This window comes from Pinus tabuliformis, chromosome 3_1 (genome assembly GCF_031772625.1).
Source record: "Pinus tabuliformis cultivar Carrire ecotype Pingquan chromosome 3_1, CPIR1, whole genome shotgun sequence".
Classification (NCBI taxonomy): Eukaryota; Viridiplantae; Streptophyta; class Pinopsida; order Pinales; family Pinaceae; genus Pinus; species Pinus tabuliformis.
In genome coordinates, this window is record NC_142301.1 from 932,442,506 (window position 1) to 932,459,390 (window position 16,885).

At 36.9% G+C, this 16,885-nt stretch overlaps 1 pseudogene; it reads right to left on the reverse strand.

Annotated features, from left to right (window-relative positions):
- LOC149190822 (zinc finger CCCH domain-containing protein 49-like) overlaps positions 1 to 14,712 on the reverse strand; it is a 241,782-nt pseudogene extending 227,070 nt beyond the window's left edge.
- Positions 14,713 to 16,885: the final 2,173 nt, after the last annotated feature.

Here is a 16,885-nt window from a genome sequence, read left to right on the forward strand (position 1 = left end):
TCAAGCATCAACAACAAGTTCTCCAACTCTTAAAGGATAACCTCACATTGGCGCAGAATAGAATGAAACAACAAGCAAATCAACATCGCAATGAAAGATGTTTTGATGTAGGTGACTAGGTATTCCTACGGCTACAACCATATAAACAAATTTCCCTCAAGCAAGCTAAGAAGGATAATAAATTATCACCAAAGTATTATGGTTCGTACAAGGTGTTACAAAAGATTGTAACTATGGCATACAAATTGGAGCTTCTTGCAACTTCCCGAGTGCACCTAGTTTTCCATGTTTCGTGTTTAAAGAAGATTATAGGTGACAAGCTCCCAGTTCAAACAATATTGCCAGAACTTGACGAGGAAGGAAAAATCATGTTGGAACCGGAAGATGTCACAGAAACAAGAACTCGACAACTACGAAATCAATCGATTTCAGAGTATCTCATCAAGTGGAAGAACTTATTTGCTGAAGATTCCACATGGGAGGATGAGAATTTTATACAGAAGCATCTAGAACTACTCAAGCATTGAGGACAATGCTTTTCGGAAGGAGAGGGGCATGTTAGGCCCCTATAATACTTATGATTCCCCCATTACTATTGTCATTATATCCCTTATTGTTATTATTGTGCCCCTATTGTCCCCATATTGTTATTAGTATGCCCCATAGAAACCCACTATTGTTATTTTTGTGCCCTTATGTTATTACTGCTATGTCAGCTTGATTATATTATGACCCCTTAGACTCCTATATATAGAAGGGAGGTTTAGTCATTTGAATCATCCAAGAATTGTTCATTTGTATAATGTAAAGGAGGTTGCCCCCTCGAAGAGGCTAAATTCTAAGGCGTTGATCTATCTTTTTATCTTTTTGTGAGCTGGTTTCCTAACATGTTAAAAAAATACCTTGATCACTGAGAATTTTCTTCGCAAAAAAAATTGCCCTGAATAATACTAATTCCTCAAATTTCAATTCCAGATCTTTTTTTTTTTAAAGGATCACTCCAAAATTCTCATAAGAAATACGCACCCCCTTTCTTTTTAAAAAATAAGGAGCCCTCCAATTAACAAAAAATCCACAGATTTTTTTTTTTAAATAAAAGCTTTGAAAAAACTTCAATTAAAAAAAAAATTGTCTAAGGGATGATTATTTCTTCACCACCGTGGGGAGGAGGAGGAACAGCAAAGCTCTCACTGGACGCTGCCACAGTCATCGAGCTTCTCTTGGTCAATACACTTCCTCTGCGCAAATGGCAGAGCACCCGTAGTCTCCACGCACAACCCCTTCAACATAGCAACTGTCTGAACAATAGGTCCAGCCCACGCAGCAACGTTGGGCGAACTCCTCTCAGCCTTCCGAATGTTGTTGCAACCTACTCTTCCTTGTAGCTCTGCTGGCGTTGTATTGACTTCCACGCAGCAGTCAGATGGGAAAAGATAAAATCCCTCCAACCAAGGCCACCTTCACGGTCATCACTAGATTGGTCACAGCTAAAGAGGACGGGGTCTTGGCATTCGATTTGGTGAAGAGATGGTGGAATTTAATATTCCTCCAAGGCAGAGGTCATATGGGCCTGCGCCAACTGGGAGATTTTGCCTCCACGTAGCTACACAATAAAAAAAATGCACAAACTCCTTCCTCCTTCTCAACACAGGCGTCCTACAGTAGTGCAAGCTCCTTTTAGTCTTGCAAACTACACAACAGGCAATGTCGTCCACCACGCCCACCGGCTCCTTCATGTAGCAAGGCTGGGCTCCTCACGTGGCAAGGTTGAGGCGATCTCCCCCTTCTACAGGCAGCCTCCTCAAAGGAAAACACAGTCCATCATTTTCCACAGCTTCCAGGTACACGCAGCCTTTAAAAAAACGCAACCAGCACAATCGTCGTAGCTATTTACCTTGGATCCACGACTAGTCGCTGAGGTACACCAAAATCCAGCAACGATGCAGCAAATTGAAAATGAGCGTAGTCTCCAAGAGTATCGGTGTGATTACTCTTCAACTCCCTGTGATGACGTCGCGTTCCTCAACTCAGCATACAGGCTTCTCCTTCCTGCAACTCTATTACCATGTCAATAGTTGCACATGGAAGACATGAATTGGCAAACAACGCTAGAGGAGCTCACAGGTGCGGATCACTAGGAGCTCCTACAAGAAAATATGCCACTTATACTCCACATTAAACTCCTCCCTGAATGATAGGAACTGAATGTCCAAGAAAAGCACAATCATAACTACGTAAATTACCTAATCTCCATTAATTTTAACATATGTTATATATTTTAATGTGATATGTATATTATAACTTTATTTTATCTAAAAAATTGTTAGTTACACTATTAAAAAAAATAAAATTACAATATAACAAATTGGATTTTATTATTTTTATTACTTTAAACTTTTTATTATTAATTTATCCAATATTTAAATGTTTACACTCCTTTACAAACACTACAACTGGTTGTATATTACTTTTACCCTTTTATTCTTTTTTAATTGGGCCCACATGTAAATGTTTACAAACATTTACACCACTACAACATCTCCCCCATACTTTTTGCTTTTATATTTAACTTTAAAAATGTTATAAAATTGATTAAAATAAAATATTTATAAAATATTTGGGTTTTGAAATTAGTTATGGTTTTTTGACATTTGGTATTGAAAAGCCATGGTATTGGCCCATGATATTGTAACAAAGCCTATTGAGAAGTTAATAATATCCATGATAAAGTAAGGGTGAAAATTTATGGTTAAGAATCTTGTTACATTTTTATATTTGCTCCAAGGCTCTACAACCAGTTTAGGGTGGATGGGTGAGCATTAGATGTGAGATATTCTTTAAATTCAATTTTTTTTTATTGTAACTTTGTTTTTATTAATAAAATTAGGAACAATTTTTTAGATAAAAGAAAGTATAATATACATATCACATTAAAATATATAGCATATAAATAATGATTGCATAATTCCATCTTTAAATTTACAATATAACAAGATTTTTACTCATGAATATTTACCATGGATATTATTAACTTCTAAATAGGTTTTTTTACAATACCATGGGCCAATACCCAGAAAAGAAAAATAGAGTGAGGGAGGGAGAGAGGGAGAGGAGGGAAGAAAATCATAATACCATGACTAATACCATGGTTTATCAATACCATGGACCATCTATGCTTTTGATTATTATGTTATGGATCTAGGATTTTAATTATTCTATTACAATACCATGGGTCAATACCATGGCTTATCAATACCACATGCCCAAAAACCATAACTTATTTCAAAATCAAAATATTTTACAAATACTTTATGTTAATTTAATTTTATAACATTTTTTAATTAAATCTAAAAGAAAAAAATGTTATAATTACTTTTGAGGTATATCTAAACCCTCCATTCTCACGAGTACTAAAAATGTTCCCATAGAGATTAAATCGAGGATAGATGCATTTTAACCAAGGATCCAAGTAAAGAGAGAAAACAAAGTGACTAACAATGATAGAGGAAAGATAGTGCATGATTCTTTTAAGTTTTTTATTATTGTATTTTCTTTGACATGATTGATCCAAAATATAGGTTTAGTATTTTACAACCAATTATATATTTTTTAATTTAGATATTTTCTTAAATACAATACAATGGGATCATATTTAAGAGAAAGAGTGTGTGTGAGAGATGGAGGGAGAATAGAATGGGGGAGAGAGACATAGAGGTGGGAGATATAGGGGGAGAGAGGACGGAAGAGAGATAGGAGGGAGGAGAGAGGGAGGGAGGGAGAGATGGATTTGGAGGGGGAAAGAGAGGGAGGGAAGAACAAAGAAATTGAGAGATAGAGGTGGAGAGAGAGATGGAGTGATAAGGGGGAGATGAATATGGAATGAGGGAGAGAGGAGACGAGGGAAGGGAGAGAAAAGGAGAGGATAGAGATAGGGAAATAAGGGGAAGAGAAAGAAAGGGAGACATAGATATGGAGGGGGGAGAGAGGGGGAGAATGAGAAGGGGAGAGAGAGGGAGATAGTGACAGAGTTGGAGGGTGGAGAGGGAGAGTATATCTGATGGGGGGAGAGACAGAGGGAGGCAAGAGAGAAAGGGAGAGAGAGGAAGGAAGAGAGAGGGGACTTGAGAGAGAGGAGAGAGAGGGGGAGAGGGATGGAGTTGGAAGGGAAAAGAGAGGGAGGGAAGAAAAAAGACATTGAGAGAGAGAGGTGGAGAGAGAGATGGAGTGATAAGGGAGAGATGAAGATGGAATGAGGGAGAGAGGAGACGAGGGAAGGGAAAGAAAAGGAGAGTATAGAGATAGGGAAAGAAGTGGAAGAGAGAGACAGGGAAACATAGATATGGAAGGGGGAGAGAAGGGGAGAGCGAGAAGGAGAGAGAGAGGGATATAGTGACAGAGTTGGAGGGTGGAGAGAGAGAGTATGTGTGATGGGGGGTAGAGACAGAGGGAGGTGGGAGAGAAAGGGGGAGAGAGGAAGGAAGAGAGAGAAGAGAGAGAGAGATGGAGTTGGAAGGGGAAGAAAGAAATAGAGAGAGAAAGGTGGAGAGGGAGAGGGAGTGACAAGGGAGATATGGTGAGATGATGAGAGAGAGAGAGGGGGGGGGAGAGAGAGGGAGAGAAAGAGGGAGTGACAAGGGAGATATGGTGAGATGACGAGAGAGAGAGAGAGAGAGAGAGAGAGAGGAGGGGAAGAGAGAGAGGGAGAGAAAGAGGGAGGGAGAGATAGATAGATACATATGGAGAGAGAGTGTATCTTTTGAGGGTGAGAAGGAGAGACGAGGGAAGATAGAGATATAGATGGAAGGCATGGAGAGGGTAGAAGAGAGAGGCAAAGAGAGGGAGGGAGGAAGAGAGATAGATATGTAGACAAAGAAAGAGAGAGAGAGGGAGGAATAGGGAGGGAGGGAGAGGAAGAAAGAGAGATAGATAAATAGATATGGAGAGAGTGTGTGTATGTTTGGGGTCTGAGATAGAGATATAGATGGAGAGGGTAGAGAGAGGGGGGGAGAGATAGAGAGGTAGAGGAAGAGGGAGAGATAGATAAATAGATATATATGGAGAGAGAGAGTGTATGCAGGCTGATATAGAGAGATAAATAAGGAGAGACAAAGGGAGATAGAGATATAGATGGAGGGGGAAAGAGGGAAGAAGAGAGAGACAAATAAAGGGAGGGGGAGAGAGAGAGAGAGAAAGAGAGCGTAATATGTGTTTAGGGGGATGATATAGAGAGACAAATAAGGAGAGATGGAGGAAGCTATAAATATAGATGGCAGGAGGGGATAGGGAAGAAGATAAAGATAGAGAAAGGGAGGGAGAGGTGGAGAGAGAGAGACGGGGGAGAGAGGTGGGGGGAGTAGAAGGAGAGAGGGAGGGAGATAGACACAGAATAGAAGGTGGAGAGAGAAGGAAGAAGAAAGAGACACACAGAGAAAAATATAGACATAGAAGTTAGATCTAGAAAGTCATGAATATTTTGGTTTTTCACTAAAAATAGATGTATTGATTTTAGTGTAGTTGTTGATTTCTAATCCTATTTGATCGCTTTCACTAGATTCATTGATTTCAATATAGAAGTCGATTTCTAATCCTATTTAATACCTTACACTAGATGCATTGATTTCAGTGTAGATGTTGATTTATACTCCTATTTGATTGCTTGCACTAGATGCATTGGTTTCAATGTAGATATTGATTTCTAATCTTATTTGATCACTTGCACTAGATGCATTGATTTTAGTGTAGATATCGATTTCTAATCCTATAAAATACCTTATACTAGATGCATTGATTTCAGTGTAGATGTTGATTTCTACTCCTATTTGATTGCTTGCACTGGATGCATTGGTTTTAATGTAGATATTGATTTATAATCATATATGATCACTTGCACTAGATGCATTGATTTTAGTGTAGATGTCAAATTCTAATCCTATTTAATACCTTACACTAGATGCATTGATTTTAGTGTAGATGTTGATTTCTACTCCTATTTGATTGCTTATGTTGGATGCATTGGTTTCAGTGTAGATATTTATTTCTAATCCTATTTGATTGTTTGCACTAGATGCATTGATTTTAGTGTAGATTTTAATTTCTAATCCTATTTGATTGTTTGCATTAGATGCATTGATTTTAGTGTAGATGTTTATTTCTAATCCTATTTGATTGTTTGCACTAGATGCATTGATTTCAATGTAGATGTTGATTTGATGCAACTAGATGTATGATGTACATTAATTTCAAGGTAATTAGATTAATAGTGTGCATTGATTTCAGTTTAAGCACATGTTTTCCCCCTCCATCTGTATCTCTATCTCCCATTTTCTCTCCTTCTTTATCTCTCTATCTCACCCCCCAAAAATACAAACTCTCTCCATATCTATCTATCTATCTCTCTCTCTCTCCCTCCCTTTTCCACTCTCTCCCTCTCTTCCCCTTCTTTCTCTCTTTAACACTTCTCTCTCCATATCTATATCTCTTCCTCCCTCCATGTTTTTTCCTCTCTCTTCTTCCCTCTCTCCGCGCTCCATCTACATATATATCTCACCCCCAAAATATACAAACACTCTCTCAGTGTACATGCACATAAACATTATTCATAACGTGGATTGGCTTCTCTATTACGGTAATTCAATCATAAATAAAATACTTGAATTTTCATCCTAAATAAAAAGTTCACTTACCTTAAATGTATTCTTATTAAAATTGTGAACTATTTGTAATTGGCTACATTCTTATTATTCCCATTTTCCATCATTCAACATTTTTAATCATTTTGCATTCAAACACCGTAATAGAAGATAACCAATAGGTGTGACAATAAGAATAGTAGAAGAAAATAGTTGATCGCAATGAAGATTGTTTGTAATTCGCACGGGGGCTTCACTTGGGGAGCAATACCATACCACGTGGGTTCATATTGGGGGATATTTATTGAGGAAAAAATTACATAATATATTGGGGGATATATAGGGGGGAGAGGGTTTTTATATTAGCAAGTATAAAAAATGGAGTCCAAAGTTAATGAAAAAATATAAAGGGGTATAAAAAATGTTAACAAAAAAATGGATACCTACAATATCTAGTGAAAGTAGGGGAATTTAAATTGGGAAGGTGTATTGGTTTTATATTGGTAGGGGGTAAATAATATGAATTTTAGAGGTATTTTCCAATATGTAGTCAAATTAAGGGTATTGTTTAATATGACATGAACGCACATGATATGTCAGAGGTTCATTGAGTGAAGCCCCTGTGGTAATCCATTATATTCTTATTATTCACATCATCATTTTCATCATTAAGTTATTAACAGTGTCTTTCATCTCAAAAAACTGAGGTAACTAAGAAAACTAAAAGTTAAATTGACCAAATTAATATTAGACATATTTAGCATATTTAAAATGATCAAAATAATTATATGTTCAATAAAATGTTTTATGACTGCACACACGACTGAAACCAACCTCGATCCATCTTAAACCTGAATCTATCAAGGGCTGAGAGGGATCAAATTTCTTGAGCTGCAAACCTTTCCTCAAGTTTTGCACTCAAAAAAGAGGTTTGCACCTTGAGAGGTTTGATCCCTCTGGACACTTGCTTGATAGATCTAGGGTTAAGATGGATCTAAGTTGGTGTAAGTATTATTGTAGATGTGTAGGCATTAGATATATTTTTTAAATTCAATTTTTTTAAATTGTAATTTTTTTATTAATAAAATTACCAACAAACTTGTAGATAAATGAAAATCATAATATACATATCACATTAAAATGTATAACATATAAATAGTAAATAGTAGTTATAAATTAACATGCATTTTATCATATCAATTAAAATAATAACTTTGTAATAAGCACATAAAAATTTATATTTATAATATAGCAAGATGTTGTAATGTCCTATAAACATTTTGACTCAGTCAAAATAAAATAATAATAATAATAATGATGATGGTTATCAATAAAACATTTTGAATTGGTCAAATTACATAAAACTAAAAACAACAAATAAAATAAAATAAAAAATTAATAATAAAACAAGCGTAGATCTAGAGTCTTTGGATCTACCAAGCCCCTAGAGGGATCTCTTGAGATATAAACCTCTTTTAGTTTGAAAATAGATTTGGTCCCTCTTAGGGCTTGGTAGATCCGAAGTTAAGATGGATCTAAGAATCTTGTTATGTTGTAAGTATTAAAATTTTATGTGATTATTAATTAAATTTACATATGGTTACATAATCATTTCTCTACAAATGTGTTCTTAATTTTATTAATGAAAACAAACTTACAATATAAAAAAAAATGAATTTAAAAAAAATTATATCTAACATCCAATGTCTAACATAACACCTATATTATCTCCATTATGTATGTTGTATCTTTGCTATAATACCATGACTTATAAATACCATATCCCCAAAAACCATAACTCATTTCGCAATCAAAATATTTTATAAATATTTTATTTTATTTTAATTTTTTAATATTTTTTAATTATGCCCATAGACATGTTTATTTGGAATAAAGATTTGAGAATTTTAATTTAATTATCAATAATTATTAAGAAGATGGTAGGGATTTACCCTATGTCCTCCTCTAAATATTCTAAAATATTTTTAATAGTATTCACAAATCAAAGGTTGAGATTTATCTCCAAACTAGTTATGTTCTCTTTTGCCTTTTAATTAAACTCATTAATTAAAAGAATTATCATATGCATGTGGTATTGATAAGACATGATATTGGGAATAAATTTCATACAGTATTTTGAAGAGGGATAAGAAAGGGTTTCTGTGTAGCAGTAGCTATGGTTTTACGTGGATGGATTTTAGAGGAGGGAGCAGGGATCCCTCCTATCAAAATGTGGTAATGGACAAAGGAAAGGGGCTCAGGATGGGCTTCGGTGCATATGCATATTTTTTGTCAGAGAATGTCCAAGGTTTGGCAGAAGTAGGTGGGAAAGGACAGAGAATAAATGATGACAAGGACCCAATAGGAAAGCAAGCATACCAGCAGCAACATCAGAAGTCAAAAGGCTCCACAGGGTCATGTAAGCCAAAAACAATGGTGATCCCAACGACATTGATCATCGATCCCGAGACCCAGGCATTCAAGGAATGCATGAGGTCATATGTTGTCATATACAAGTTTATGGGTCTTTGGCCCACAGAAAAAGACTTGTGTGATTGGACTAAACATCATTGGAAACTGCGAGGAGAAATAGAGTTACATCTAGGGTCTAAAGGATTTTTTACAGTGGTGTTTTCCAATATGGAAGACAGAGACTGAATCTTTGATGGTGGTCCTTATTCTTTTGCATCAACTAGTTTATGCATGAGGCCATGGATGGAGAATTTCACCCAGAGAAAGAAACCTTTACATGCGTCCCAGTTTGGGTCAGGTTGTATTCCCTTCCCCTGGACTATTTGATCCCTACAACTCTAAATATGATAGGAGATTCTCTCAGAAAATTAATTAAAATATCAAAAGAAACTTTACAAGGAAGATACACAACATATGCAAAAATCTGTGTTGAAATGGATGTCTCTAGGGCATTGCCTGAAGCAGTCAAACTAGAGTTTCGTGATGAATTTCGGTTACAACCAATGGACTATGAACAGATCCCTTTCAGATGCAGAAGATGTCATGAACATGGACACTTGATAAGGGAATTCCCTTTAAGAAAAATGGAGGAACAAAACAAAGAGATAGACTGAAAGGATGCAGATGGTTTTGTCAGACCCACTTCGAGGGGAAGACCTAATAGAAGAAAACAACAATGAAATCAGGGGGAAAGAAAAGCTCAGAGAAACAGCTTTGAAGTCCTAGCCGAGTAAAACACAAAGGAACAAGGAGGGGAAAAAGAGGACAGTGAGGAAAAAAGAGAAGGAAGAGAGGAAGAAAGGCTAAAGTTGAACGAGGAGTTTGAATAGCAATGGGATATCCCAGATCTACCTAAAGGTTTTGATGGAGATACGGAAATGACCCCAAGTGAAGTAGGAACATAGGATCCAGAATTGCAGGAGATAATCGAGCAGGAGAGAATTAATATCCAGGATTTGGTGGAACAGGCGAGAAAACAAGGGATAGAAGCAATCAATGTGGATCAAATAGATAGAATCCAATATCTATACATGATGAGAGAAGAAACAAGATTAAGGGGGTAGAAAATACTGCATCCAGAAAAAGATGAGTTAGGAGTGAAAGTAATGGGATCTCAGACATTTTTGGTGCCATAGAAGAGCCATCATAAAAGAGGGAGGAAGTCGAACAGTGTCGCCCTCAAGGAGTTGGGAGTTATGCTAATAAATTTAGGTAAGATGAGAGTGTTATGCTCGCCCACTCTAAACTACAGTTAAATCATGAAAGTTTTATCATGGAATATAAGAGGTAGTAGTAGCTTTAAGAAACAACGTCTGCTAAAACAAAAGATTCAAATGGAACAACTTGATATTTTTTTTTGCAAGATTCAAAGTGCTATGTAGAGAAAATAAAGGAGTTAAGTAGGAGATTAGGGAGAAGGTATGATAAAGTGGAGGTGGAATTGTAGGGCTCAACAGGGGGATTGGTGATCTACTGGAACCCCCAATCCTTGATCTTACTGGATTCGGAAGCAACTAGATCATACTTATTGGTATAAATGAAAGTAATAGGGACTCCAGGCACAATGGTGTCTACAAATATTCCTCATTATTAGGTGCTTTCCCCGGTCCTCCCCCTCCTATCTTTGAGCCTATCTCTTTGAGTGTTTGCATGTTACAAGCATCATGGGTTGTTCAAAAGTAGTCAGGTACATCTAATAAACATTCAGCTCCTCAGCACCCTGTTGTTACCATCTCAACCAAGCCATCAAGATCCACCTCCCTAGGACCTCCTCCTTTTGTGGGTGACTCCCCTTTGTTCCCTCCAGGTTTCAACCATCTAGGAGATGTTTCGTTGGGACATTACCGTGTACGACAAATACCTTTCTTGTTTCATCCTCTTTCACTTCAGCTCCATTGGTCTCTCTCTCTCTCGGACTCCACTTTGCTGTCTGGTTATTGTGTCCTTACAACGTACTTCGGTCATACGTTTTTCTCCTAACACTCGTGCATTGGGGGCCAATCTGTTATCACAAAATAATTATCATCTAGCTGTAATGTACTAGATGGATCAAAGTACACCATGTAGGGCCAATTTTACCATAGTAAAATTGCTTTCACTATGAGAAATTACTTATTAAACCACATTTGTTAAGTCATTTATAATTAAACCCATGAAGAATAATTAAATAAATCATTATTTATTTAATTATCTTCTAGAAATAATTAATTGAAACATTGTTTAATTAATATTCCTTGTCACATTTGACCCAATTATGAGAAATAAATAGATAAATCATTAATTATCTTATTTTTCTCTAGGAATAATTAATTAATCACTAATTAGTTATTATTCCTTGTCATGTTTGATCAAATCCCTTAGGAATAATTAAATAAATCATTATTTGTTTATTATTCCTTAACCATATTTCTTGATATGATAAATAAATCATTTATTTATTTATTATTTCTAAATAAAAGTTTAAATATTTTTTCCCTCCAAACCAAAAATAATAAAATCTTCCAAACGGTTAATTCTATAATGGGGTTAATAATATTTTATTATTGCTCATTATTCGAGGATAACCTAATATTTTGTTATAAATAGAAGGGTTTTCCATTCATTCTTCACTTTCGATTATTTTCATCGTTGCACTCACTGTTGCGGCTCTGATTATTATCACTGTTGCACCCCATCTTCTTTTTCATTTGAGTTCTCATTGAGCTCAAACATTTTGTTTGCTTGGTTTTACACATTATAGAGGAGAGACTCTATAAAAGCTAAAGACATTGAGGATAGCCAAGAACCCATCCCATAGAGGGGGATGGGTAACATTATTTGTTCCCTTCACAGGTGTTGTTTAATAAAATATATTCTTTATATATTTGGTTTCCATTGGATTATTGGAGTTCTTTGTGCTTATTTTACTATTCCATTTTGTTGTTTAACTATGTTTGTGGCATAGATCAGGGCTTTGACAGGTTTTGTTTCTATCATTTGTTGCAGATCTACACTGTTTAACAGTAATTTATATTGTTAGGATTGTTTGTCATATGGGGTCTTAAGTGGTTCCTTTTCGTACATCTTCGAGAAGAATACTTATTAACGGTAACCCTTGAATCAAGCCTACCCACATACATAGTATTTATACTCTCATCTTTAGGAGGAACAAGGGATGGCATCTCACCAGATTTATTCAACAACCTTGCTACAACTGGATCATTTACTCTGCTCAGAGATAAATCATAAAAAACCATTAGATTCAAGAAGGAAGTTATCTATATTGACAATAATTTAAGGATTTAATGAAATTTGTTGAATCATGGTAAAGAAAAGGCCCCATTCTTTTTCATCCTGACAAAATATTCATACTCCAACCTTGCAGAAAAAGTATAGTTTAGCAATTAACAAGCAGAACAGAATGACGTAATGAGTAACTGCCAATACATAAGAATGCATATATTTTTTCACACTTCTTTTAAATTTTGTTATATCCTTTCAAAAGAATTCCAATAGAACATGATGTTCCTTTCATGACACTACCCTCTCAGAACTTGTACATATCTGACTTACAATGTCTGTCTAGAACCAAAAAACACCACTTAAATGATAAATATGCCTTTCAAGTGCCTTGGAATAAAGAACACCATATAATTATAGCAACCAAATCATATAGGGTTTAATTGAAGAAAATGGATCAATAATAAAAGGGCATGAAAAACATCAATATGATGCCACATGAAAATTCCATTTCGAGTCTATTCTTGAAAATATGGTCTAGACTCCACAGATACTCCTGACTGAAGACTCGTGCAACAAGGAAAACAACAGGATTTCATAAGTTAACAAACACTTAGAAACATCAGGAATTGACCACGGGAAGGCTTGACTAAAACCTTTAATTTATGTATGTTAGATACACTAGAGGTAGTTTGTCAACTTGTCTATCACATCCCAATAACACTCTTTGATGTTAACTGCAACCACTATTTTCCAATAAATCTTTAGCTCAATAACTTTCTAATTCCCATGCCCTAAATAGAAGCAAAATTACCCAAATAAGTGATATGGAATCAATGGTGCCAAAACAAACTCCCACATTAGATTCTTAGTTTCAAATAGTTTTGTTAAAATTGGTAACTAAGGCCAAATTCCACTTTGGGCAAGTGTTTTAAAAGAAGATAATTATGGCATTGAATTCCTCTTTTCGAGAGGACCAAAATTGACCTAAATATCATCAAATTTGGATAAGAAGAAATGTATATTTGAATTTATGCCCACTCTTATGTAAATTTTCAAGGTCAGCCTCACCTCCATGTAGGCTCAAAATGACCAAATGTCATGACTCTTTTAGAGTTAGGTATGGAATTACACTGAAGTTAACAAACTTGTTCATTGTCTGCTTTAACATTGGTTAGCAAAAGGTAAAATGAGCATTCATTTTTCTCTGTATCTTATAGACATACTAATCACAACCAAGTCGGACTCACTGAGTCAATGCGATTTGTGTTTAACTTGCAAGACTAAGTCATAATCACAAATCATAATAGTGAGCATGACTCGGGGCTGAACCAGAAAAGGAAGTGCTGACTCAATTCAGTTTCCTCACATAGGAGAGACAAACTTTCAAGTTGGCTTGACTCAAAAGAGTCTGGTAACACTGGTCCAGCACCCAAACATGCAGAATTTTGTATATGGAAGTTATGCAACACTTCAAAAAATGATTATGGATTGCACCTCAAAAGATATCAAACAATAACTTCAACTCACAAAAGAATCAACTGAATCAAGAATATTTAGACAATAATACTTACCCATAATGTCAATATTTTATATTCTGCTGAGAAATCTCCCTTGTTATAGGCATCTCATGCTGGTATGGACATTCAGCACCACATGTACACTCACTTGGAACAAAGAAACTACATACATGAGCACGCTTTCTTTTGTAATATGGTTTTGTCCTTTGAAGCTTCAATATCGTATCATTTGGATGGACCTTTCCATATGATGATTCATAATATATTCATGCTCTAGCCTGCAAAAACCACATTCGATGAGTCTTTGCCTCAAACAGAGAAAGATAACATAAAGGGAGATGACATTTAACCAAACATTAACCAGTTAACTAATTATCAATCCATTTAGCTATTCTTGATTTGTCCTGCAGAATCGATAGACAATAGGCATTTACCTCAAAGAAATAGATTTTCAGCAAACACAATTAAACCAACATTTTTCAACTGATAAAGTTAAAAAAAATAAGCCTTTAGGAAAGAAGTCTCCACACATATGAAAAACCCAGAATAACAATATAGTGAATATCCTTGATATGCAGATAATCAATGGATCGTGTTCAGACTAGATCATATGATGTTTCACCTGGAGTATACAAATATTCCTCATTATTAGGTTCTTTCCTCGGTCCTCCCCCTCCTATCTCTGAGTCTAGCTCTTTGAGTGTTTTCATGTTACCATTGCCACGGGCTGCTCAAAAGTAGTTGGGTACATCTGATCAATAGCCAACTCCTCAGCACCCCGTTGTTACTATCTCATCCAAGCCATCTGGATCCACCCCCCCAGGACATCCTCCTTTTGTGGGTGCCTCCCCTTTGTTCCCAGCAAGAACCATTCCTCTAGGTCTCAACCATCCAAGAGTTGTTCCGCTAGGACATTACCCTACAGGATAAATACCTTTCTTGTTTCCTCCTCTTGGAATATTTTGTCCCTATCATGTCTTCGTTGATTCTCCCTAATATGACTTTGGGGATCCCAGTGTGGTACATTAATCCCCCATTGAACACTCTGCCTGGTCAGCTCAAACCATATCATGCTTTGACCCCAGTTCAGCTGGTCCCTACGACCCCTATCACTGCTCCAGTTCCACCACAACCTCAATAGGAACCCACTCCTGTTAGGACAGCATCCAAACACAGGGGAAAAGCCAAGAAGAAGGAACCTAAGGAAAAGGCTCCCCAAGCACCTCTAGCTCCCGAACATCCAAAGCCGACACCTTCATGTGTTTTGTGTGAGGTAGTTAGGCATGCCTTCAATAATTATCGTGATCTTCCTCGTCTCAAACCTTTGGTTCATGAAACGTTCCCTGAGTCAAAGATCCCTGAGGTCCAAGTTACCTTACCGGGACTAGCTAGGAACTCAAAGCGTTGCGCACAAATCACACTTGTGCCTTGTGTGATCATTATGGTCATTATTCCCATTGTTGCCTTCATCTCGATGAATTTCGTGACTGCCTTCAAGTGCTTTGCATGTACAAGGCCACTCGTAATGGATCATCTACTCATCTACTTGTGGATTCTGGTACTACTAGTACACCAGAAAAGGGGGACTCTAGTCCCACCATCATGATCCCTCCCCTCGATGTCGAGATGACAGAATCCACAGTCCATATCCTTTACCTGTCGTCATCCTCGAGTTCCTCGTAGGAAAAACTTTGTGAGGTTTCTGCGCGCGCTTCTATCGAACCTCCTTCATTAGAAACCTAGGTCTCAACATCAATAGATTTTCCATCTACTAGATGGTCGTCTACCAGTTCAGATGATGTGTATGTTAACCTTCTTTCTCAGTGTGATGCACCAGGTACCGCTACCACATCATGTAGTCAATCTTCCTCTCATCCCCCCATCTTCCATTCTGATGATGACATCATGGAAGCCATGGCTACCCCTGATTATCCTTGGCACGATATGCACCATAGTGCGTACGTCCTTCCATATTTGGAGTCCACCAATCTAAATACATCTAGTATGCCCATATCATACTAGGGGGCACATAGGCCCCTACACCTCCTTATCATCCTTTGGAGGATCTCTTGCCAAGTTGGGCCGAGATGATTGAATCCATTTTTCAAGCACTTGAAACATAATGGCACTCCATAAAATCCTCTTGTTAGGGGGCATCATCCCCACTTTTATATACCAGATCAGTCCCCTCCATCCCATATATTTGCGAGAAGTATCCCATGCTTGGGGGCATGATGATTTTCCCCTGGCCATCTTCTCAATTGATTAACATAAGTCTCGGCCTAGATCCCACCAAATCTAGGTATGGTCCATTATCCTCCCATTCCTTGGATAGTTTGTCCTACTAGCCTTTCCGACGAGCCATATTCACATCGCATATTGTAGACGTTTGATACCATGCCTTCAAATATTCTACTCTATGTCATACCACCTTTACCACATAGTCCCCATGTTTGACTTAGTGGGTGAGGACGATTCTAGACCTCCTATAGTAGTTTATTCTCATTTTCCTCTTCCCTTAATTCTTCAACAGGAACCATCATTCCAAAAAGAATTAAGGCCATATTTAGACAAGTAAGGCCACTTGCCTGAAAGTTATAGACCCTGATTCTGATGGTTAGTTTTTCCGCTATGATCTCCATGAGCTTTAGGGCCTTCTCCTCCTCTCCAAATTCACCACAGCTCACTTAGAAAATGAATTAAATTGGAGGGAAAAAGCCCTTTTCTAGGAAAACTCACAGTTTTTTTGTTGCACATTGTGACCAGACCGTAGCTCCATCTGACGAACTTTCAACACCATTGGAAATCTCTCACCGAGTACTCTAATGGATCTCTCTTCATTTTGATGATTTGGTACTTCACTAGGAAACCATTTTTCCAAGAAGGGCCTCTTCGTCGCCTCTCAAAATTGAATTTCTTCAGATGTGATGCCTGTACCTTGAGCACCACCTCCTCTCAATGCTTGTCATCTCACGTGTCGATATGTCATGAGTAACCATCATTTTCTCATGTTTTCATGGTCCCCACTGGGCCTATGTTGTGTCG